The sequence below is a fragment of the Marmota marmota genome, unplaced genomic scaffold, assembly GCF_001458135.2.
Source record: "Marmota marmota marmota unplaced genomic scaffold, marMar, whole genome shotgun sequence".
NCBI lineage: Eukaryota > Metazoa > Chordata > Mammalia > Rodentia > Sciuridae > Marmota > Marmota marmota.
Genome location: NW_025999982.1, coordinates 35,091,426 through 35,116,502, shown reverse-complemented (window position 1 = coordinate 35,116,502; position 25,077 = coordinate 35,091,426). Strand labels below are relative to the sequence as shown.

Sequence of the window (25,077 nt, the reverse complement as noted above, 5' to 3'; positions counted from 1 at the left end):
AGTAACCCCTTCTCTGGCTGTTGAGGCACTGTCAAGAGGAACCCCAAGTAGCCAGGTGGCAGTCTTAACTTTTGAATTTGACAGAACCATCATGGTGTCCCATAGTGGAAGCATTCCTGTCTTGGTACTGAGATCTCTTAAGAGCCCCATACTGCAGGAATGAGAAGCAAAAGTTTCACAAGTGGATCACTAGAGGTAATAGAGGAACCACTTACTTCCATCCCTTTCTTCTCACACCAGAGAAGTTGGCTTTAGGAGAAAAATATTCATTGCTGATTTTGAGCACATGCCACATTCTAGAATCTATTTTTTTTTATTTTTGCAGTTCAAATTTTTAAAATTTCAGAAATATTATATATGGAATTAATGTCTACTTATATTCATCATGTATTTGAGATCCAGTTGGGAACTATTTATATAGATTTTTTTTTATCTAGGGGCAGAAGGAAGTTCCTGTCCACTGGAAGACAAGGAATGATTTTGAAATTAATAAGTGATAATAAATAGTGGTACATGGCCTTAACTTTCTATATGAGGGTTCAGAATTTGAAATTAGAATTCTGTACCCAACTAAAATATCAAGCAAAAACAAAGATGAGATAAAAACATTTTCAGAAATGGAATGGCTCAGAAACTTTGCTTTCTACATTTTCAAAAATTACTTTAGGAGGACATAGTGAACAAACCAAAGAAATAAGCCAAGAAAAAGGTTAAAGTATGCATAATCCCTGATAGTAATGAAGAAAGAATTTCTACTAGGAAGAACCCTGGGAGTAAGGTCCTGAGGGAAATAAAAGAAATCCTAATAGTATAGATATGCACAATGGAAAATTGAGACTGTGATAAAGTAAAATAGTGCAATAAAAGGGAAGAGAATTTAGAACCTCAATGGGAAACAAAACACGGAATTGAAAAAAAAAATGTAAGCATGATTCATTATTTGGTTTTGCAGCAAAAAATTATATGATCATGTCATTGAAAGTGTTGTTTACTTACTTATTTATAACTTATAGGACAAAACACTGATAAAGAAGAGTGAGGAGTCAGATGTGATGGCCCTAGTCCCAGCTGCTCAAGAGGCTGAAGCAGAAGGATCACTTGAGCCCATGAGTTTGAGACTGGCCTGGGCAACATAGTAAAACATGAGTAAAATACACATTTTTAACATTTCTGAACTTATAATCAATGGTACTTTATAATTATAACTAGAAATTTATTTTTTGGTAATAATACGTAGAGAAAATGGTGTATCTTAGAACTGATGGTATCTTAGATTGATGAAATATGTGAAATATACTGTGTTTACAGAACAAAATGTGAATTGCATTAACATTTTAAAATGGAAAAAGTTCAAAAGACTAGGCATGGAACCACCACGCATCCGAGCTATACAACTCCTAAGTATTTATCCTAAAGAATTAAAATCATCATACTATAGTGATACATACATGCCCATGTTTATAGCAACACAATTCACAAAAACCAAACTATGGAACTTGCCCAGATGTTCATCAACAGATGAACAGATAAAGACAATGTGATATATAAACACAATGGAGTTTTATTCAGCCATTAAAAAATGTAGTTACATCATTTGCAGGAAAATGGATGGAACTTGAGAACATTATGTGAAGCAAAATAAGCCAAACTCAGAAGGTCAAGGGTCATATGTTTTCTCTCATATGTGGAAGTTATAGAGAAAAAAGGAAAAGACGGGTGGGGGATGAGGATCTCAAGAAAATCAAAGGAAGATCAGTAGAGGAAAAGAACAGGGAGGGGCAGGGGAGGAAGGAAAGGGAGGGAGGAAGTGCTGGGGAGTGATATTGGCCAAATAATATTGTTCTATTATGTGCATGTACACAGTAAATCCCATCACTATGTACAAAAATTTGTGGAAAGAAAAAACATGGATAAAGTACAGATGACAAAATTTAAGACGACAAACTGGGATGGAGAATTCAAGGGATGACCAAGAAGGTAAGAAACTTATAAAGTAAAAAATTATGTGCCTACTGTTTTTGGATCAAGAAATAAGGCATAAGCATATTAAAGGTAAAGGTATTATGAAAATATGGGAAAAACCAAACCAAAGTATATTCCTATTCCCATACACTCACCTGTACACACTTCACCTCTGTTCAATGAAATGTGTGGGGTTTCCTCCTCAAACCGACCAAGCAATCAATCTCCAGCAGATATGCTAGTGGACAACAGTCAGTTGTTCTCTGAATCAACTCAATTCTGACACTAGCTGGAAATAGCATCAGATCCCAACAGATTCACAAGACTGTTTCTTCACTTCAGATGCCAATGGAAAACACAGGTTGTGATCTGCGATACTGACACATCAACTATAAATTGCAGTCTCACAATCCTCTCCTTGGATTCGGTTAATTTGCTAGAGTAGCTCACAGAACTCAAGGAAACTGTGTAGGTCAACTTTTCATTGCTATGACCAAAATACCTGAGAAAAACAATTTAGAGGAGAAAAGATTTATTTTGCCTCATGGTTTCAGAGGTTTCAATCCATGATCTGCTGGCTCCATTGTTTTCTGTCTGTCTGTGAGGCAGAACATCATGGCTGAAGGGCATGGCAGAGGAAAACTGCTCACCTTGTAGAAGAGAGAGAAAGAAAGTGAGGCAGGAAGGGACTGGGGGAAAAGACACAGTCCCCAAAGTCATGCCTCCAAAGACCCAAATCCTTCAACTAGGTCCCACTTCCTAAGTTTTCATCACCTCCCAAAGGTCCATCAAATTATAAATTCATTAGTAGATTGATCCATAGGGTTAGAGCCCTCATGATCCACTTACTTCCCAAAAGCTCTACCTTTGATAATTGCTGCATTAAAGACCAAGTCTTCAACACATAAGCCTTTGGAAAACATTTCAGATTCAAACCATAAAAGAAACACTTTACTTATGCTTACCTATTTATTAAGAAAGGATATAATAAAGAATACAGATGAGCATCTAGATGAAGAGATACATAGGGCAAGGTCAGGAAGGTTCCAAAGCACAGGAGTTCCTGCACCTATAGGAGTTCATATACACCATGCTCCTAGCATGCAGATGTGTTCAACAACCCAGAAGCTCTCAGAACCCAGTAATTGATGGATTTTTATGGATGCTTCAACATGCAGGAATGTCTGATTATTAACTCTATTTCCAGCCCCTCTCCTTTCTTCAAAAAGTGGTGCTGAAAGCTTCAAGCTCACAATCATAGTTGGCCTTTCTAGTGACCACTCTCAATGCAGAAGTCCACAAGAGTCATTTCATTAGAACAAAAGACAATCCTATCACCCAGAAAATTCGAAAGGGTTTAGGAGTTCTATGTCAAACACTTTTAATCTTAGGAGCTCTGTGCCAGGAACCAGGTTCAAAGACCAAATATTATAACACAGTAGCACGCTTATCTTCAGGAAATTACAATGACTTTAAGAACTCTGGCAGAGACTAATTTGTATAATTAGTATTAGTCCACAAGTTAGGAATTAAAATATTGATGTAATTACCATAAAAATCACAATAAAACTAAAGAGTATTTTCCAAAAAAAAAAAATTACCAGAAAACACAAAATCACAGCTAATTTGAGTTCTTACAAAGTCCCAAGCATACTAGTGCATGGTTTCCATTATAAAATTTTTAACAACATAATACCTGGGGAAGATGACCTCCACCAGTGCTAGCTTGGAAATTGATAGATGTCACCCAATAGAATGATTTATAAACAAACTAATTGACTGATTAATAAGCAAAGAAACAATCTTGGAATAATATGAACAATAAACTTTTATTTCAGATCCACAATTCTGTAGCCAGCTGAGGCAGCTTATAACTCCATGTTTCTCATTCTCCATGGTCAAGGACAGAGTCGAGAATAGGTGGCATGTTCTACATTTCTTTTAGAAGAATAAATTTTATTATATGCTAAGGATATGGATGGTAGAAAATTGGAAATGATAATTCAGTCTACCAAAACAGTTACCAAAGTTTGACCAAAGCCATGTTCTGTTTGTCAGAAAAATATTCCCATGAAGACCAATCAGCCTATCAAGGAAATAAGGAAGAAGGAAGAGAGAAAGAAGAGGAAGAGGAAAGAAAGAAAGAAATTTTTAAATTCATGGATTGGTAATGATTTTTAAAATTAGTATTTCTAGAGAATGCTATATCATGAATTCATTAAAGGGAAAGAATTAAGCTCTATTCTGACTTTCCTTTATGAACTATATCACTGGATACCAAATAGTTTATTTGGGAAAATTTCCCTTAAAAGTTTTCCAGCTTGTTAATGTAAAATGGATGTAAGAATAATACAGTATCACAACTATTCATGAATTAATGTGTCTAGAATAGTGCTGTGCAATACAACTTTCTGTGATTATGGAAATGCTCTGGTTATGGAAAATTTCTTAGTACAGTATCTATGAACAACCTGAGTTTATTGCACATTTGAAATGTGACTAGTGTATTTGAGAAATTTAACTCTAAATTTAATTTAAGTTATTTTACATTTACATAGTCACATGTGACTGATAATTACCATATTGGATTGCAAAGACCTTAACAAAGATCACAAGTACCTGCTAGTATCACAAGGGAAACATCCAGATACCATGTCCTCCAATAGAACAACACAGCACCACCTAAGAAGTGGGATTTGCTTCAAAATAACAGAAACTACTCTAAATCCATTAGGATGACTATTATTATTTTTTAAAAAAAATGCCAGGTGTGGTGGCACAAACCTGTAATCCCAGTGATTCAGGAGGCTAAGGCAAGAAGATAGCAACTTTGAGGGCAGCCTGGGCAACTTAATGAGATCATGCCTCAAAATAAAAAATAAAAAGAGCTGCGGATATAGTTCAGTAGAGAGTACTTTGGGTTCAATTTCTGGTAGTGCAAAAAGAAAAAAGTTAAATGTACGTATTTTTCAAAAGAGGCAGAACCAGGACTCTGTGTCTAGATTTTTCAACCAGGTCAACATTACCCATACATAAAAAATTGTGTCACATTGACCTAATACTTTAGCTTTGCTCTGTTAGCCACATTTTAACTTCTTGGCATCTCCTACTTTTCTCTCCCCACCACCTGCCCAATTTTTTTATTGGTGCATTACAGTTGTACATAATGATTGGATTTTTTGTTACATAATCATACATGCACACAATATAATAATTTAATTTGGCCAATATCACTTCACATCTATTTTTCATTTTATTGTTCATTTTTGGGTTTGGAACGCCTTCTATGTAAACTTACCTCAAAATAAGCACTACAGAATGGCTTCTGAAAAGCTATGCATTGCCTCACTCTGCTTTGTATTCCTTTGCCAGAGTGGTTGGAAGCTATAATAGAAAACTTTCTAGGCTCAATTCAGCCATGCATGACCATGAGACATAATTCCAGACAATAAGAGGTAAAAAAAAAAAAAAAGACTACAGAGGAAGACTTTCCTCCTGAAGGGAGGCTTGATCCTTCACTCTTCCACTCATCCTACTCAGAGCACAAGCATTATACTTTGCAACTCACAAGACAAAAGCCAGGAAGAATTTAAAAGAGAGAGAGAGAACACTGGATTACTGAATGCACAATTAAGCAGTTATAGCAGCCCTGGCTTGCTCCAAATGCCCACTTTCCCCTCAGTCCACCTGCTTTTGGGGGAGCTCCTGAGTTAGTGCCTGACTTTCAGACTGAGCCTTTCCCCCAGGACTCTCCCTGGGGGCAAGCTTGGCCAGCCGCACAGTGAACCTGCTGATACCTCAAAGCTATATGCAGGTATTTATATCCCTTTCAGGACTTGTCCCAAATATGAAAGTAATCCCTTGCATCCTGTCAGCTCACACAAAATACAATGGACTATTGAGGTCAATGATTTCAACCAGGTTTAAACTTTCTTGACATAGAGCAAAGTCTCCACCATTGTGTGTGTGTGTGTGTGTGTGTGTGTGTGTTTCTGGGGATTGAACCCAGGGGCACTCTACCACTGAGCTACATCTCCAATCCTTTTTATTTTTATTTTGAAAGAGAGTCTAACTAAGTTGTTGAGGCTGGTCTTGAACTTGGGATGCTTCTGCTTCTGTCTCCCACGTAGCTGGGATAACAAGCATGCCCCACATCACACAGCTATCCACCCATTCATAAATATTTTTTCTCTTGAATATGGCATACCCTTCCACAGTCATGTTTAAGTCATGAGTATCACCCAATTATACTGCAGTGACTGCTATAAGATTATATTTACTTTCTTGCCCATGCCTTCCTGTAATCCCAGGCTAGGGAGGCTGAGGCAGGATCACTAGTTCAACGCCAGCCTCAGCAATGGAACCTCAATGAGACCCTGTCTCTAAATAAAATACAAAATAGGGCTGGGAATGCCGCTCAATGGTTGAGTGCCCTGAGTTCAATCCCTGGTACAAAAAAAAAAAAAAAAGATTATATTTACTTTCTTGTGCTAAAATGCATTTTCCTGTTACACTTCTAGCAAATCACAGATTTTTTTCAAAAAGGAATTATAAGAAAAAGAACAAAAATAATATAAAACAATTATATAAATCTGTACCTAATATATTTAGAAAATAGTGTACAAAAATAAAAAGGCTTCAATTGGAAACAAATAAGAGAAATTATGAATCCACCCAAATCACTGGGTTTGTTGTCTCAGCTTCACTCTTTTAGGTTACCTGCCTGTAGATTTTGTACTCACTTCTTTTTCAGCCATATACAGTTTTATTTTCTGGGACTGAGGCTGTAGCTCCGTGGTAGAGCGCTTGCCTAGCATGTGTGAGGCCATGGGTTCAAACCTCAGCACCACATAAAAATAAATAAATATAGTTTTATTTTCTTCTGAGAAAGCACTATCTTAAATTTTTGAAGTATAACATGGCTCCCAAGAATACAACTAAGCCAAGCAAAATGCCACACACCTGTGATCCCAGGTACTTGGGAGGCATAGTCAGGAGTATTGCAAAGTGAGCATAGGCAACTTAGTGAAATTCTATCTTAAAATTAAAAACAGGGGAAGGGGATGCTGGGGATGTAGCTCAATGGTAAAGTGTTTGCCTAGCAGGCATGAAGCCCTGAGTTCAATCTCCTGTAATGAAAAAGAAAAATATACCTAAAAAACATTTACAATGTTTTTCTCATGTCTTCCTTACTGTTGTTAGTATTGAAATATAAAATGCTGCCTTTCCCTGTTTGATAAAATACTAAGCGTTTTTTTTAATTACCCAAGGGTAAAGAATTTGCAGTATTTTAACCATAAACTACAGAAACTTTTATTTTTTAATTAATTGATTTTCTTTATTGGTTCATTATGATTGTACATAGTAGTAGAGTTCATTGTGACACACTTGTACTTTCACATAACATAATTTCATCAATTTTATCCCCAGTGCCTCTCCTTTCTCTTCCCTCCTTCTTCTCCCGATTCCCTTCTACTGATCGCCCTTCTGTTTTCATGAGGTCCCTTACTGTAGAAACTTTCAAATGTGAGCTTGAGAAACTTAACAATAGTTAAATCCATTCTTCCCTAAAATTATCTTTTAATAGTGATTTGTTTAAATTCAACATGACCTTCTACCAGAAAGATATGCTCTGTTAGTCTTAATTCTGTCTGATATTTTTTACCCATGTAGGCTTGATTTGCTTTGCCATGCAGTCCCTGCTCTATAGGCTCACCCCGGTCTGTGTTCCTTCATGCACATTTAACTCCTTTTGGCTTCTGCTTCTGGGGCTCATCTCTGTTCCAAAGTTGTGCAGTGGCTGTTCTCAATCCCTTGCTTTCACAGGTGTTATGGATATACTTCAGACTTCTAAAGAACACTATAGCTATCATACCACCATCAAATTATTCTTGTGTATGGTCTCTGACAGAAAGATAACATTTCTACTTTAGATAGGTTAAATTTTGTGTGTGTGTGTGTGTGCTAGGGATTGAACCCAGACTCTCATGTATGCTAGAAAAGGACTATGCCACTGAGCCATATCCCCAGCCATTTTAGATATGTTAAGAAATATGTTAAGAAATCAGATATTAATGAGGACCTCCTTTCAGATGTTTCTTTCAATTATCAAAAGATTTTATTGCACATTGCCTTTTTATTTTTGGCTTTTAATTATCTAGGTCCAACCCATGGTAAGGGACCATGAGGGACTTTGTTAAGAATTCTAGTCCCAGGATGATATCCTGCCAAGAAAGAAAGAACAAATTGATTTAGGTAGCCTATATGCCTCCCGGAATCAGAGAATAGCAGAAGCTTCTTGCAAGATTAGGAAAAGAGCAGGTATTCTATTCAAAAGCCAAAACAGGATCCCCGTGTTTCCCTTCATAGAGATATGAAAACCAAGAGAACTAGAGGCAGAGGGTGTCAGCAAAAATGATAGGCCACTTTCCTCACAGGGCCTTGGTAAAGATCAGGACAAACACAGTCATCAGGGAGGGAAAGTGCTTTAACACTTCAGGCTGTCCCTTCTCCACTTGGCATGCAGCCAGGAGAAGTGCATAGGCAGACCTCAGTGAGCCCCATCCAAGAGTATACAAGTAAAGCTGAGGAAAACCAATAAGGTTTAATAATTTGGATTTGTTCCTTTCTTTTCTTTTTCTTTCTTTAACTTAAAGACCAGCAGTTATCTAAGAAATTAAACTCATCTTTATTGTTTCCTCCATTGCTTTTCTTCTCCCTCACTTGAAATTTGGTATTGTCAGTCAGAAGCAACCATCACTGGAATTTGGTAGGCATCCTTCCAGTCAATGCCGTAACTAGTAAAGCTGAATATATTTCCATGTTTTAATTGCCATTCTGTTGTCATCTTCCATAAATTGCCTCAGTAAGATTTTTATTTTTTTTTTAATTATAGATGGACACAATACCTTTATTTTATATATTTATCTTTATGTGGTGCCGAGGATCAAACCCAGAGTCCCACGCATGCAAGACAACTGCTCTACCACTAAGCTACAGCACCAGCCCTCAATAAGATTTTTGTCCAGTTTATATTGTCTTTTCCTTATGGATTCGAGGGAAATTATATATTCTGGATTCTAAAATGTTATCTTAATATATGTTCCAAATGTCTTTCTCAGTTTTTGTTTATTCTGTCCTTTGTAGTACAGAAGCTTTTAATTAGGACTTAGACAAATATATCAAATTTTTACTTAAAGATTTGTACTTTATGTCTCCTGCTTTAAAAAACTTTCTTTGTATTGCAAAGAGATATATACATATGTATATCCATATATACGTGTAAATATGTATTTTTCTGGTACTGGGTTTGAACCCAGGGGCACTTTACCATTGAGCTACATCAACAGCCCTTCTAATTTTTTATTCTGAGACAGGGTCTCATAAGTTGCTGAGACCTGCCTGAAATTTGTCACCTTCCTGCCTCATCCAGCTGAGTCACTGGGATTACAGGAGTGTATCACCACACACAGCCATATTTGCTTCAAGTAGTCATAAAGGTTTTGGGGTTTTTTTGGGTTTTTTTTTTTTTTTGGTTTTTTTTATTCTCATTTAGGTTTTTCATCCACCTAAGATTTTTTACGTACAGAGTGAGGAAGGTATCTGATTTTATTTTTCATGTGAATCTACTGTTCCAACACATGTATTGAATAAGTCTATCTTCCATTGGTTTATACTGACATGTGTAACAGGATCACCTAGTTGTTCTTCAGTATTCTGCTTCTCCTTTCTCCATAAAGGGTGTTCAGAACTGACTATATTTCCCATTCTCACTTGCAACTGGGGGTGGTCATGTTCTGGCAAAAGAGTTGTTTGTGAAAGTAGTATGGTCACCTTTCAGGAAATATTTTAAGTTTTCTACCCCTCACAGAAAAAAATTCTAACTAATATACCACATTTATGTCAATTTGAATGTATACTTCAGTTTGTTTCTAAGCTCTTATTTCTCTTCTATTGTTACATTTATCTATCACTGGGCCAAATACCACATTTTAATTAGTATAATTTTGTGAAGTTTTGATGTCTTATAGGCAAATATACCCTCCTAGGTTCTTTTTCAGAAATTTTTTGAGGGGAGCTATTCCTAGACTACTCCTCCTTCTTATAAACTTTAGATTTTAGTGCCTGAGGGAATAACATGACAGCAATAAAAATACTTCTACTTAATCTTTACTTAATTTATAGATTAACTTACAGAGAATCAACATCTTTATGTATTCAGTATTCCTATAATTGGATATGGTATAATTCTATGGTCTTTTTTTTCTCTTTTTTTTTTTTTGTGTGTGTGTGTTTGTGTATAGTGTGGGGAATTGAACCCATGGTCTCAGGCTTTCCAGGCAAGCTCTCTACCACTAAGCCACATCCCCAGCCCTATCTTTATGTTTTTTATGTACTATAATAACATCTTGTACTTTTTCTCCATAAAAGTTCTGCATATCTCATGTCAGCTTTATAGACTTTGATGCTATTGTAAATGATATATTTTTCTGTTCTATTACCTAATGAGTTATCAAAAATATCATTAATTTTTACGTATCAATTTTATATTCAGCAATTTGCTGAATTCTTACTGGTTTTAAGAATTTGGCCATAGTGTCTCTTGGATTTTCTGTTACTTCATTTCTATAAAGCAACCATAAGAAAATGAAAAATACAAATGGTGAACAGCAACAAGAGTCTTGAAACAGGAGCAGCAGAGGTAAGAAGTTCAGGAGCTAGCAGTGGAGCCTGGTCAGTAACATGGCAACAAGACTATCAAGGCAGGGCTGGAATTGTGAGCAAGAATACAAGCTAGTGCACCATAGAGGAATGCACTGAACTGGAACCACAGGTAAGGTTATAAAAGAAAAGATCCGGGTGGTAGGAGGGAGAGGTGGGAAGAATCCAGGAAGATTCAGGCATCAAAGGCAGTAACTGAACCATACAACAACATTACCCACAGGGGTCATTTAGGTCAGTTCAGTTTGGGATAAAAGTAGACTTTCTGCTTTATAGCCAGGCACAGTGGTGTACAACTGTATTTCCAGTGACTTGGGAGGCTGAGGCAAGAGGATAGAAAGTTCAAGGTCAGCCTTGGCAACTTAGTGAGACTCTGTCATTTATATATATATATATATATGACAGCCAGGGATGTAGCTCAGTGGTAGAGCATCCCTGAGTTCAATCCCAAGTACCATAGGGAAAAAAAATTTAAAGTTGCTTTATTTTGGCTTGGACACTAAACCTCACTACTGGAGAAACAAAGCAGAAAAGAGTAAAGTGAAAGAGAAAAGAACTGGATCACTACCAGGGATTTGCCACTGGAAACCAATTTAGACTGAAACCCTTTTGACTTCTCATAAAAAGGGATACAATTTTGTGGGGCTGCAGCAACTATCCAGAAACTGTAGTTAATAAATCCTTCTTGGGACTGGAGTTGTAGCTCAGTGGTACAACACCTGCTTAGCATGTGTGATGCACTGAGTTTGATTCTCAGCATTACATATAAATAAATGAATAAAATAAAGGTCCATCAACTTCTAAAAAGATTTTTAAAAAATAAATAAATAGACTCCTTCTTTAGGATTTCTATCACCTCTTCTGGGTTCTTTGGATCTTGTTTTTTAAATATTGGTTATATGGTTATATGAGCTTCCAGGAATGACTCAAAATTGTAGATTGTGATTTCTCTAAGTCCTAGATATCTGTCTAGGGGTCAACTGGGATAACGTTATCATTTCTATTATCTGAAGTAGGATCCTCAGTCTTTTTTGTGTTTGAAGGTCCAAAGCAGAAATGAGAAGGAACAATAATTGAATTTATAGGACCATAAAGTGACAAAAGCTTGAATTTATCCAGATCTTAAATTCTGGATCCAGGAAAAGCATGCTGAAAACAGTCACCATGATCATGCCAGTGCCCACAAGACCTGCCAGACATGGGACACTCGTTTCCCCCACAGCAGCCAGCCTGACACCTAGTGGTCACAGAAGTTGATGCATCACATTACCAGGGTCACCAGACAAACTGTACATAACCTTATCCTTTTCTAGGCCTCAGAGTCAATGGTTATTCTGTAAAATCAAGGTGGAGAGGAGAGTAGAACTTCCTGTTACACTGTAGCTTAGCCCATTTGAGATGCTATAACAGACTGGCAATCTTATAAACAGTAATTCATTTCTCACAGTTCTGGAGGCAGGATGTCCAAGGTCAAGGTATTGGTGCTTTCGGTGTCTAGTGCAGACCTCTTTCCTGGTTCACAGATGGTACCTGTTCTCCAAGACCTTACATGGTAAAAGGGGCAGGGCAGCTCTCTGGGGACTCTTTTATAAGGGCAATCAGCCCACCCAAAAGACCCATTTCAGAACCCCATCACATTAGTGATTAGATTTTAGCATGAATGAGGGTGGGGAAAAACAGAACAGAGCACAGTGTGACAGCAATAATAGTTGAAAAGGTTCATACAAGAAGATGCTCCTAAAAAAATACAAAGTACATGTATAAAGACATGAATTGATGTGAACATACTTTATATACAAAGATATGAAAAATTGTGCCCTATATGTGTAATAAGAATTTAATGCATTCCACTGTTATGTATTTTAAAAATAAAATCAATAAAAATAAATAAATAAATAAATAAATAAGATGCTCCTAATGATACAGAAATGTAATTCTTATTTGTTGTGTAATTAGGAGTCTACCTGAGATGATTGTATAATGTCACTTACTTAAACATCAGTGAAACTCCATAAATAACCTCAATTTACACCACAGTTCAATGGTCATCTCAGCCCTATAAAGATCTAGGAAGGAATAAAGATAAGGACCCAAGGGACTTCAGGATTACCATCATAATCATAGGAGACCTTATATTTGTCACTGTAGACATCACTATGGACAAAAGAATGTTAACTCCCTTCAAAAAAACATGGAGATGGCCTCAACTCAGTGCCAAACTCAACTTTAGAACAAAGCCAGCACCCTAGAGATATCTTTCACGCATACTTCCTGGAGAATAGGTTTTTCTAATACCTTTGCTGTGAAAAGGAGTTACTCTGAGTTACTCTGAGCCAACTCCAGAGATTGTCAGGGTAAGTTTGAATGATCTCACAATCCGAGGTATCTCCAAAGTAGTAGCTGTGGAGGACACCAAGCCATGAGGCAGCCTCTAGAGAGGTACTGTAAATGTCAAGACCATTCCCAAGCTTAGAGCCCTAAACATGCAAAGCCATCCTTTGTAGGGACCATTCATGGATCATTCAGAGCTTCACCTCTAGTCGACACGTACTTTAAAGGCATCACTCACCCAGACTTCCACAATAATGCTAATCTCTAATTTGAAATTAATCAGTGTTTTAACATGTTGGGCTTTTTATTTGTTTGTTTGGTTGGTTTTAGGCCAGAAAAAGTTTTCATCTCTTGTTGACTAGAAATCATATATTAATACAGATCCAGTGTAGGATATACTCAGTGACAAACTAATCTTACATATTTAAGGGCAAAAGAGTAGAAAGAAGAGAATACATAAGAAGGAGGATATTTCTTCTCCATGGTCTAGGGGAGAAAGGAACAAATACAGATTCATGGAAGTCTACAGTGCTCTAGGCATTGTATCAACTTGTGCATCACTTAAACTTTCAAACTTAGGAATTTGAGAAGATAATACTGCACCTAGATTAGATCCTTTCTCTACTGTTTACCATCTGTGTCCATAAGCAAATCGCCTACCATCTCCAAGCCTCAATATCTTTGTCCGAAAGAGGGAGCCACAAAGATTAAATGAGATAGAGTCTGGCAAACAGAGATCCACACAATAAATGAGGTCACTGTTAAACTAAAGCAAGGCATTCATCCAGGTCACTGTTAAACTAAAGCAAGGCATTAATTTATAGATGACAAAACATCAGTTCTAAATTGTTTTAAACATACTACAACTTAAAATAGAGAGAAATATTAAAGTATACAATTAGAGCCACATCCAGAAACCATATCAGCAATCACTCCATTGATTACCACAGAAAAAAACTCAAGATAATAAAATGCTAGTGTGGGGGGTTTTTTTCCATTATTTTCCTGTATTTACTTTTTAATTTTTTTATTTGTTCTTTTTAGATATGACAATAGAGTATATTTTGACATATTATACATACATGGAATATAACTTATTCTAATTAGGATCCCATTCCTGCAGTTGTACATAATGTGGAGTTACTCTAGTGGTGTATTCATATATGAACATAGGAAAGTTATGTCTGATTCATTCTACTTTCTTTCCAATTCCTGTGCCCCATCCCTTCCCTTCATTCCCCTTTGTCTAAATCACTGAACTTCTATTTTGCCCTCCCCCCTCCATTATTGTGTTTCAGCATCCACATATCAGAAAGAACATTCAGCCTTTGGTTTTGGGGGGACTGGCTTATTTCACTTAGCGTGTAGTCTCCAGTTCCATCCATTTACTGACAAATGCCATAATTTCATTCTTCTTTATGGCTGAGTATATTCCATTGTGTATATGTACCACATTTTCTTTATCCATTCATCTGTTGAAGGGCACATAGGTTGGTTCCATAGATTAGTTATTGTGAATTGAGCTGCTTGAAATATTGATTGGCTGTGTCACTATAGTATGCTGATTTTAAGTCCTTTGGGTATATACTGAGGAATATCCATACTGCTTTCCATAATGGTTGCACCAATTTGCGTTCCTACCAGCAGTATATGAGTGTACCTTTTCCCCCACATCTTCACCAACATTTTTTGTTACTTGTATTCTTGATAATTGCCATTCTGACTGGAGTGAAATTAAATCTCAGTATAGTTTTAATTTGCATTTCTCTAATTGCTAGAGATGTTGAACATTTTTTCATGTATTTGTTGACCATTTGTATTTTTTCTTCTGTGAAGTGTATGTTCAGTTCCTTTGCCCATTTACTGATTCCGTTATTTGTTTTTTGTTTTGTTTTGTTTTGGTGTTAAGTTTTTTGAGTTCTCTGTATATCCTGGAGATTAATGCTATATCTTAGGTGCAGGTGGCAAAGATTTTCTCTCATTCTGTAGGCTCTCTCTTCAAGTTCTTGATTAGTTCCTTAACTGTGAAAAAGCTTTTTAGTTTGATACCATCACATTTATTTTTTTATTATTTTTTTTAGTTGTAGATGGACACAGTATCTTTATTTTTTTTTTTTATTTTTATGTGGTGCTGAGGATCGAACCCAGTGCCTCACACATGCGAGGCAGGCGCTCTACCACTGAGCTACAGCCCCAGCCCTCCCATCACATTTATTGATTCTTGATTTTACTTCTTACACTTCAGGAGTGTTAAGGAAGTCAGTTTCTAAGCTGACAAGATGGAGATTTGCCCTACTACTTCTTCTAGTATGCACAGGATCTCTGATCTAATGCCTAGGTCCTTGATCGACCTTTCCAGTTGAGTTTTGCGCAGGGTGAGAGACAGACAGGGGTTCAATTTTATTGTACTACATATAGGTTTCCAGTTTTCCCAGCATGATTTGTTGAAGAAGCGATCATTTCTCCAGTGTATGTGTATGGCACCTTGTCTAGTATGAGGTAACTGTATTGTGTGGGTATGTCTCTGTGTCGTTATTCTCCTCCATTGGTCTTCATGTCTTGGCTTTGTGCCAGAAAATGAAATGCTATTATGTTTTAAAATCTACTTTTCTTTAAGCCCAGGTTTGTTTGTATGGATTTTTTTGTTGTTGTTTTGTTTTTACACATATGGGATTTGTAACTATTAGAAAATATTTGGGACTGAGAATGTAGCTGAGACATAAAGTGCTTGCCTAGCATGCATGAGACCCTGGGTTTGATTCCCAGCATCACAAAATAAGAAGGAGAAGAAGAAAGGTTTGCCATTCTCTACCTTTCCCTAGTCTGCCAGAAAGGTTTAGAGGTTGCTAAAATTTGAGGAAATAATTGCTAGTTCAATATTATTCCTTCAAAATAACCAACACTAACATCCAGCAATTCCATTAATTCCCAAGTAAGAATATAATTATAGACATGCAGAGTTTCCTTAGGCAACATTGAAGTTCCGAGTTTATTTCTGGAGCAGAATGCACTAGTTCCATCATTTACAATGGGGTAAAGAATTTAAGAGACTCCTTATGAACAGGAATGAATCTGAATAGCACAAACAGCTTAGTCTAGACTTAAGAACAGTTTCCGTAGAAATATTAAGACATCTGGATAAAAATTTGTCAGTCCCCCAAAATATGTATGACATGGGAAGTATAGTAGTAAAACTGAGCATTATAGTTCATGGTTTTCACTAAATTAAATCTTTATTTTTAAAATCATGTGTTGCTTCTAAACAAATAAAATGTGTATTTTTTTAAACATAGAAAATGTGCTTCTTTTCAACTTTCTGTTATGTTCATCAGTTCATAGATTACCAACAATACTAACAATTTTTTCCACACTGTTGTTTAAGACATAGGAATTAAAAGAGTAATGAACCATAAAGTAGTAGATCCTTTTTAAAAGGAAAAAAAATGCTGTTTTTCAAGAGAAATCCTTACCTCATGAGGCAGGAACATCATGACCAATTGCACACTAGAACTTGGAAAGTAAAACTCTAATGGTAGTCCTTTGAATCCATTTTAAATCAAACACTTGAGTTCTCATTACTCCAGAAGAGAGATAGAATATCACTTTTCCAAAAAATATAATTAGCCTATGGCAATTTTAGAAAATTATATTTTCAAATGCTTCATTTATTTTTTAATATTTATTTTTTAGTTGTAGGTGGACACAACACCTTTATTTTATTTTTATGTGGTGATGAGGATTGAACTTAGTGCCTCACGCATGCTAGGCCAGCACTCTACCTCTGAGCCACAACCGAAGCCCTATTTTTTTTTTTTTTTGCATTGTTTTGGTACTGGGGATTGAACTCAGGGGCACTCAACCACTGAGCCACATCCCCCAGCCCTATTTTGCATTTTATTTAGAAACAGGGTCTCACTGAGTTGATTAGCACCAAAAAAAAAAAAAAATAGGGCTTCGGTTGTGGCTCAGAGGTAGAGTGCTGGCCTAGCATGCNAGAACTTCCTGTTACACTGTAGCTTAGCCCATTTGAGATGCTATAACAGACTGGCAATCTTATAAACAGTAATTCATTTCTCACAGTTCTGGAGGCAGGATGTCCAAGGTCAAGGTATTGGTGCTTTCGGTGTCTAGTGCAGACCTCTTTCCTGGTTCACAGATGGTACCTGTTCTCCAAGACCTTACATGGTAAAAGGGGCAGGGCAGCTCTCTGGGGACTCTTTTATAAGGGCAATCAGCCCACCCAAAAGACCCATTTCAGAACCCCATCACATTAGTGATTAGATTTTAGCATGAATGAGGGTGGGGAAAAACAGAACAGAGCACAGTGTGACAGCAATAATAGTTGAAAAGGTTCATACAAGAAGATGCTCCTAAAAAAATACAAAGTACATGTATAAAGACATGAATTGATGTGAACATACTTTATATACAAAGATATGAAAAATTGTGCCCTATATGTGTAATAAGAATTTAATGCATTCCACTGTTATGTATTTTAAAAATAAAATCAATAAAAATAAATAAATAAATAAATAAATAAGATGCTCCTAATGATACAGAAATGTAATTCTTATTTGTTGTGTAATTAGGAGTCTACCTGAGATGATTGTATAATGTCACTTACTTAAACATCAGTGAAACTCCATAAATAACCTCAATTTACACCACAGTTCAATGGTCATCTCAGCCCTATAAAGATCTAGGAAGGAATAAAGATAAGGACCCAAGGGACTTCAGGATTACCATCATAATCATAGGAGACCTTATATTTGTCACTGTAGACATCACTATGGACAAAAGAATGTTAACTCCCTTCAAAAAAACATGGAGATGGCCTCAACTCAGTGCCAAACTCAACTTTAGAACAAAGCCAGCACCCTAGAGATATCTTTCACGCATACTTCCTGGAGAATAGGTTTTTCTAATACCTTTGCTGTGAAAAGGAGTTACTCTGAGTTACTCTGAGCCAACTCCAGAGATTGTCAGGGTAAGTTTGAATGATCTCACAATCCGAGGTATCTCCAAAGTAGTAGCTGTGGAGGACACCAAGCCATGAGGCAGCCTCTAGAGAGGTACTGTAAATGTCAAGACCATTCCCAAGCTTAGAGCCCTAAACATGCAAAGCCATCCTTTGTAGGGACCATTCATGGATCATTCAGAGCTTCACCTCTAGTCGACACGTACTTTAAAGGCATCACTCACCCAGACTTCCACAATAATGCTAATCTCTAATTTGAAATTAATCAGTGTTTTAACATGTTGGGCTTTTTATTTGTTTGTTTGGTTGGTTTTAGGCCAGAAAAAGTTTTCATCTCTTGTTGACTAGAAATCATATATTAATACAGATCCAGTGTAGGATATACTCAGTGACAAACTAATCTTACATATTTAAGGGCAAAAGAGTAGAAAGAAGAGAATACATAAGAAGGAGGATATTTCTTCTCCATGGTCTAGGGGAGAAAGGAACAAATACAGATTCATGGAAGTCTACAGTGCTCTAGGCATTGTATCAACTTGTGCATCACTTAAACTTTCAAACTTAGGAATTTGAGAAGATAATACTGCACCTAGATTAGATCCTTTCTCTACTGTTTACCATCTGTGTCCATAAGCAAATCGCCTACCATCTCCAAGCCTCAATATCTTTGTCCGAAAGAGGGAGCCACAAAGATTAAATGAGATAGAGTCTGGCAAACAGAGATCCACACAATAAATGAGGTCACTGTTAAACTAAAGCAAGGCATTCATCCAGGTCACTGTTAAACTAAAGCAAGGCATTAATTTATAGATGACAAAACATCAGTTCTAAATTGTTTTAAACATACTACAACTTAAAATAGAGAGAAATATTAAAGTATACAATTAGAGCCACATCCCCCAGCCCTATTTTGCATTTTATTTAGAAACAGGGTCTCACTGAGTTGATTAGCACCAAAAAAAAAAAAAAATCATTTTTTGCTGAGGCTGGCTTTGAACTCACGATCCTCCTGCCTCAGCCTCCCAAGGTCAAAATGCCTTTTAATGTGCACCTAAATTCCTAGAAATAAGTCTCATTGAGCAGACCTTGAGGGGCTTTAACTCGTATTGGCCAGAGTTTTTATTTTTAATCCTATTGGTTGACAGAAGACCAGAAAAAGCATACAAAAAGAAAACTCATCTAAAATGTATGAAGTATTCCAAAATAACATGATGTTTCTCTATCCGTATGTAAGCAAATCATTTCAAAACATTAAACTTAAATGCTATCATTAAATTGCCATAGAATCTTAAGGTCTTTTAATACAATAGGATCTCTTGTCTGTGGTTAGTTGGTTTTGTGTTTCTTGGGATTGAACACAGGGATGCTCTGCCACTGAACTACATCCCAATTCTTTTTAATTTTTATTTTGAGACAGGGTCTCAGTAAGTTGCTGAAGCTGACCTTGAACTTGCAATTCTCCTGCCTCACCCTCCTGAGTTTCTAGAATTATAGGCATGTACAATGATGCACAACATTTCTGTATATTTCAAACATCAAGATGGGGCTGGGATTGTAGCTGATGGCAGAGCATTTGCCTAGCATGTGTTAGGCACTAGGTTTGATCCTTAGCACTGCATAAAAACAAACAAAATAAAGGCATTCTGTCCATATACAACTACAAAAAAAAATTTTAAACATGAAGATGACAATATTAACCCTCAGCCAAAGAGGCAATTTTATACGTGATTCTGTCAGAATGTAAGAAAAAAAAATCCTAAAAATCAAATGGCCTGATTCTTTACCAAAGAAATGGCAGAAAAGGGAAGAAAACATTTATATGACCTTTATAGGCTAAAAGAGACTTAGAATGTTCTATATCATAAGTCATTAGGAATTAAATGTTAAAAAATAATGAGATATCAGTACAGTAGTTAATTCAAAAGCACTAGCAACACCAAATGCTGGTGAGGATATGGAGTTAATAAGAACCCTCATTCATTCCTGGTGGGAATGCAAAATACACAGCCTTTGGAAGATGATTTGCCAGTTTCTTACAAAAGTAAACATTCTCTTATCATACACTTTAGCAAAAACACCTAGTATTTGCCCAAATGAACTGACGTCCATATAAAAATCTGCACACAAATATTTACAGGAGCTTTATTCATAATTGCCAAGAGTTAGAAGCAACCAAGATGTACTAAATATCTAAATCAATAAACTATGGAATATCCATACAATGGGATAGTATTCAGCAATAAAAATGTATGCATTTTTAAGCAACAAAGATATAGGAAGGAACCTTCTATGCTTATAACTGTTAATTGAAAGAAGCTAATCTGAAAAGGTGATATACTGTATAATTCCAACCACATGATGTCTGAAAAAGACAAAACTATAGAGACATTAGAAAGATCAAGAGTTGGGGGACAGAAGGAAAGGATGGAGCCTGGGGGGTTTAAGGCAGAGAAACTGTTCTGTATGATATCTAAGGATGGTAATATGAAGTTACACATTTGGTAAAACTCAGAAAGCTGTACAATACAAGGGTGAACTCCAAAGTAAACTATGGACTTTAGTTAATCATAATGGCAAGAGAGGGAAATTTGGGAACTTTCTATATTTTCTACTAATTAAAAAGAGAGAGAGACTTACAAACATATCAACCATTTTTGATTGAGCGTATTTTGGATCCTGATTCTAACCAAGTAACTCTAAGAAAAAATCTTGGACACAAATGGAGAACTTAGAATATGAATGGTGATAGATACTAGGGAATTATTGTGCAATTTGTTTGATGTAATAAACAACTGAAATAACAAAATGATGTCTAGAAATCACTTTGGGGGATTGGAAGGTGTGGAGGAAGAAGAAAGCAGAGAGCTACAAGGTAGAATAAGAGATAGCTGAAACAAATTTGGCAAGATATTAGTGATCATTGATGTTGGATAGTCAATAGCAGTTTATTATTCCATACTCTATTTTGTGCGTATTTTAAATTTTTCATAATAAAAAAAATTTAAGGCATGTGCTCTGAAATATTTTTAAAGGATTATTCTGAGCTGATTCCCTCATGACTACATAAAAAACTGAAACAGAATGTAAATTAGATTTTCAAATCACACCCCTGTTGTACAGTGATGAGAGGAGAAAGGGTAGGGATGATTAGGCTTTAACTAAGTAAAATTGAAATTCTTTTTCAAGTTTTATGTTGTTTAGGTAATCCAATCTAAAGACAGGGTAATTTCCCCAATGATACAAATGTATGAATTGCCAAGATCATTGTAATGTCATGTGTAGATAATAAAAAATAAATAAATAAATATGGGTAATTTCCTTAAACCTGCATCATAGTATTCCATTTATACAGTCTCATGCCTAAGAATCAGGTACTGGGAATGTTAGTCCTGACTTGCTTCAGTTTCTTTTCTGTGGGAGAAAGGTGGTGCATGGAACAGAGGAAAACTTGAGACAACTAAAGACAGCTATTTGGGGTCACTCCCAGGTTCTGCATGAAGGTCTCATGTCCCTAGTCTGACCCCAACAGCCCTCAGGGGTACCAAGTATTGACCACTATCTGCCTCTCTGTTTCAGATTGACTTGATCTGATGGTGGGAAGCACCCTCACCCAATGAATCTTGAATCCTGAGATGAAGTCATAGTCTGATCTGAGGTCTTCGGGAAAGACATAGGAAAGAGGTGACCCGTTACTCCCCAGAGTGTGAGCCAAGTAGTCTCTCCCTCTTCATAAATGCTTCTACCCCAAATCTGTCCCTGATGTCCACCTCTTAAACAAGGACCCAAGCCAAGCATAGTGGTGCATACCTATAATCCTAGCAGCTCGGGAGGCTGAGACAGGAGGATCACAAGTTCAAAGCCAGCCTCATCAAAAGTGATGCACTAAGCAACAGTGAGACCCTGGCTCTAAATAAAATACAAAATAGGGTTGGGGATGTTTCTTAGTGGTTGAGTGCCCCTGAGTTCAATCCCCAGTATTCCCCCTGCAAAAAAAAAAAAAAAAAAACAGGGACCCATTAGGAGAGATTCTCAAGATAGAGCTCCCTTAGCTTTAAAATTAGACCCAGAATAGCCAAAGCAATGCCCAATAATAAGAGCAGTGGAATTAGTTTGTTTATGCTTTTATAGAGTCTTTAGCTCAATAATCAAAATTTTGTGGTCTTTCTCTTGAATTTTATTCCCTTCAATATCTGTGGTTCCTTTGTTGGGGGATGAGGGGGTGCTTCTTTGCCTGTTTACTCGTGTGTTCAGAGTTCTTACGCTTGTATATTTGCTGAGATAGACTTCTCTTCCTCCTTTATAAGGGGGTCCTTTGGTGGGTAGTTATATCTTTTGTAGTAAGTGCTGTGCTGTTGGTATATCCTAGAGTCAACACATAGGCTCAGTGTAATCACCCCCAAAGCCTCTCAGTATGCCACTACAGAACTGCTGATTTAACTCACCACTGCAACACTGGAGATTCCTTTGAGCTGCCAAATTGGAACTTCACTCTTATTGCTATAGGAGAAAGTATCCATGAATGGGACCTGAGAGCTCTCCTACCTATTCCTATCTGGGCTTTGTCATCAGTTTGGGGTTTTGTGCTGTCTCTTGGCTGGGTTGTGGGTGTAACACAGCAGCAGAGTCTCTACCCTGTGAACTCATAGTTTTCCAGCAGATTCCCAGCACCTCTCACAAAAGGAGGCAACAAATAATAGTAACAAACAATATACAGCATAAAATAAACACCCAGTACCTACTATGACATTTAAAATGCTAATTATCACAAAAAGAGATATTGTGAGGATCAGCAATTAACAACAATAAGTAGCCATTAACTAGATCTAGTATTAAAGTAAATGGCAGGCGTCAACCACATTATCCACAGTACTAATAACTATGACAACATGAATGGTGGGGCAGGAATTATATAAACTTGTTCTAAAAGATGATAAAATTACAGTTCATTAAGATAAAAGAAAATGGGGTAGAAAATCCAAAGAAAGTTAAGAATATTCAAAATGTGAACAGAGAGAAAGCAGAAGAGAAATAGTAAGTAATGGTCTTAAAGAAAGAAGAGGGGAGCTGGGCGTGGTGGTGCACGCCTGTAATCCCATTGGCTTGGGAGGCTGAAGCAGGAGAATCGCAAGTTTAAAACCAGCCTCAGCAAAAGCAAGGCAGTAAGCAATTCAGTGAGACCCTGTCTCTAAATAAAATACAAAATAGGGCTGGTTCAGTGGTAGAGTGCCCCTGAGTTCTATCCCCAGTACCAAGAAAGAAAGAGAAAGGGGAAGGGGGTGAATGAAAGAAAGATAGAAAAAAGGAAGGAAGGAAGGAAAGGGGGGGAGAAATAAAATAAATAAAAGGAGAGAGAAAAAGAACAAGATAACTGGGCTGGGGAGGTGGCTCAAGCGGTAATGTGCTTGCCTGGCATGCGCTGGGCGCTGGGTTCGATCCTCAGCACCACATAAAAAATAAAATAAAGATGTGTGTCCACCGAAAACTAAAATAAATATTAAGAAAACTCTCTCCCTCCCTCTCTCTCTCTCTCTCTCTCTCTCTTTAAAAAAAAAGAAAAAGAACAAGATAACCTGGTTATTACAGGTAGAAGAAAGGGAAAAAAGACAAACGAGAGCCAGGCACAGTGGCACACACCAGTTATCTCAGAAACTCAAGAGTCTGAGACAGGAAGATTACAAATTCGTAGGCCAGCCTCAGCAACTCAGCAAGACCCTATATCAAAATAAAAATTTTAAAGGGTCAGGAATATAACTCAGTGCAAGAATACCACAAGGTCTGTCCTGAGTACCAAACAAACAAATGAAAAAAGGGTAACAAGAGAGGGATGGGGCTGTAGCTCAGTGGCAGAGCGCTTGCTTAGCATATGTGAGGCACTGGGTTTGATTCTCAACACCACATAAAAATACACAAGTACAATAAAGGCATTCTGGGCTGGGGTTGTGGCTTGGTGGTAGAGCACTTGCTTAGCACATGTGAGGCTCTGGGTTCGATTCTCAGAACCAAATAAATAAATAAATAAAGGTATTATGTCTATTTACAACCAAAAACATTTTTTAAAGGCATTCTGTTCATCTATAACCACAAAAAGATTAAAAAAAAAAAAAAAGAGTAACAAGAGAAACAAAAATCCCTAATAATCAAAACACAGTGAAATAACAAACACATAGAAAAATGATAAAAATGAAAGGAAAAAGAAACAAATATGTGTGTTTGTATTTGTTTCCATGATCCAATCACCACAGCAAGAATACACACAAATAAAAAAGGGAAGAAAAAGAAAGAAAGAGAGAAAGGAGAAAAAAATTCTTGATGAAAAATGAAAGGATTGTCTCCACTAGGTGATCAAAACTGTCCACAAGGATGGGTGTTCACTGCCTATGTCAGATTGGCCTTCTCTCCATTTCTTTTTGGGCTATGTACTCCTCAGAGAGAGAGCAAATGTTGGGGGTGGTTAAATCCTTCCTCTTTTTGTGTTGCTCACCAAGCTGCCAGCTGGAGTGGCCTGGAAAGCTTCCTGTCTTACCAATATAAAGTAGGACAGAATGGAAAGCACTGTCAATTGGAGTTTTGTCCAAACAGACTAAATCAATGTACTCCCTGAGTGGGGCTGATACAGAGTTCTAAATGAGAAGTTCCAGCAACTAGGATTTAGCTCTCATCAGACTTTGGAACTTTGTCAGGTAATACTCCTGGGGCTGTGCAGATACAGATGCTGGTTTCTGCTGGGCATGCAGATCTAGGGGCCTTACAAGAACTCCATTTGTTCTACAAATTAACCCTCTACAAGTTTCACACACTTACAAATGTGACCTTCCCAGACTCAGTTCCCTAGGGCAATTGCAACCCACCTGTCCAGATTCCTCTACCCTCTTTGGCTGATCACGTGAGCCATCAGACACAAAAGGAAAACAAGTTGCGTTCCCTTCCATATGTTGAATCTGAATCACCCTAAGTACAATCCTTTCTGTGCCCATTTCAATTGCATTCTGCTAGGCACACACTAGGCTGCCGCGTCCGGCCAAGGGAGCCGAGTCCGGCGAGGGATGGCAAGGTTAAAAGACACACAGGACACCAAGGTTCTTCAT

The 25,077-nt window shown here is 37.0% G+C and overlaps 1 protein-coding gene across 7 annotated transcripts in view; it reads right to left on the bottom strand.

Annotated features, from left to right (window-relative positions):
* Window positions 1-25,077, bottom strand: part of Cd109 (CD109 molecule) — a 169,280-nt gene that overhangs the window by 132,020 nt on the left and 12,183 nt on the right. Inside the window, exon 3 of one of the 7 annotated variants that reach the window (XM_048805692.1) lies at window positions 2,118-2,464. The exons of the other annotated variants lie outside the window; for them this stretch is intronic. The gene's annotated coding sequence lies outside the window, so the exon portion shown is untranslated. The remainder of the gene's footprint in view (window positions 1-2,117; window positions 2,465-25,077) is intronic. 7 annotated transcript variants of the gene reach the window in all.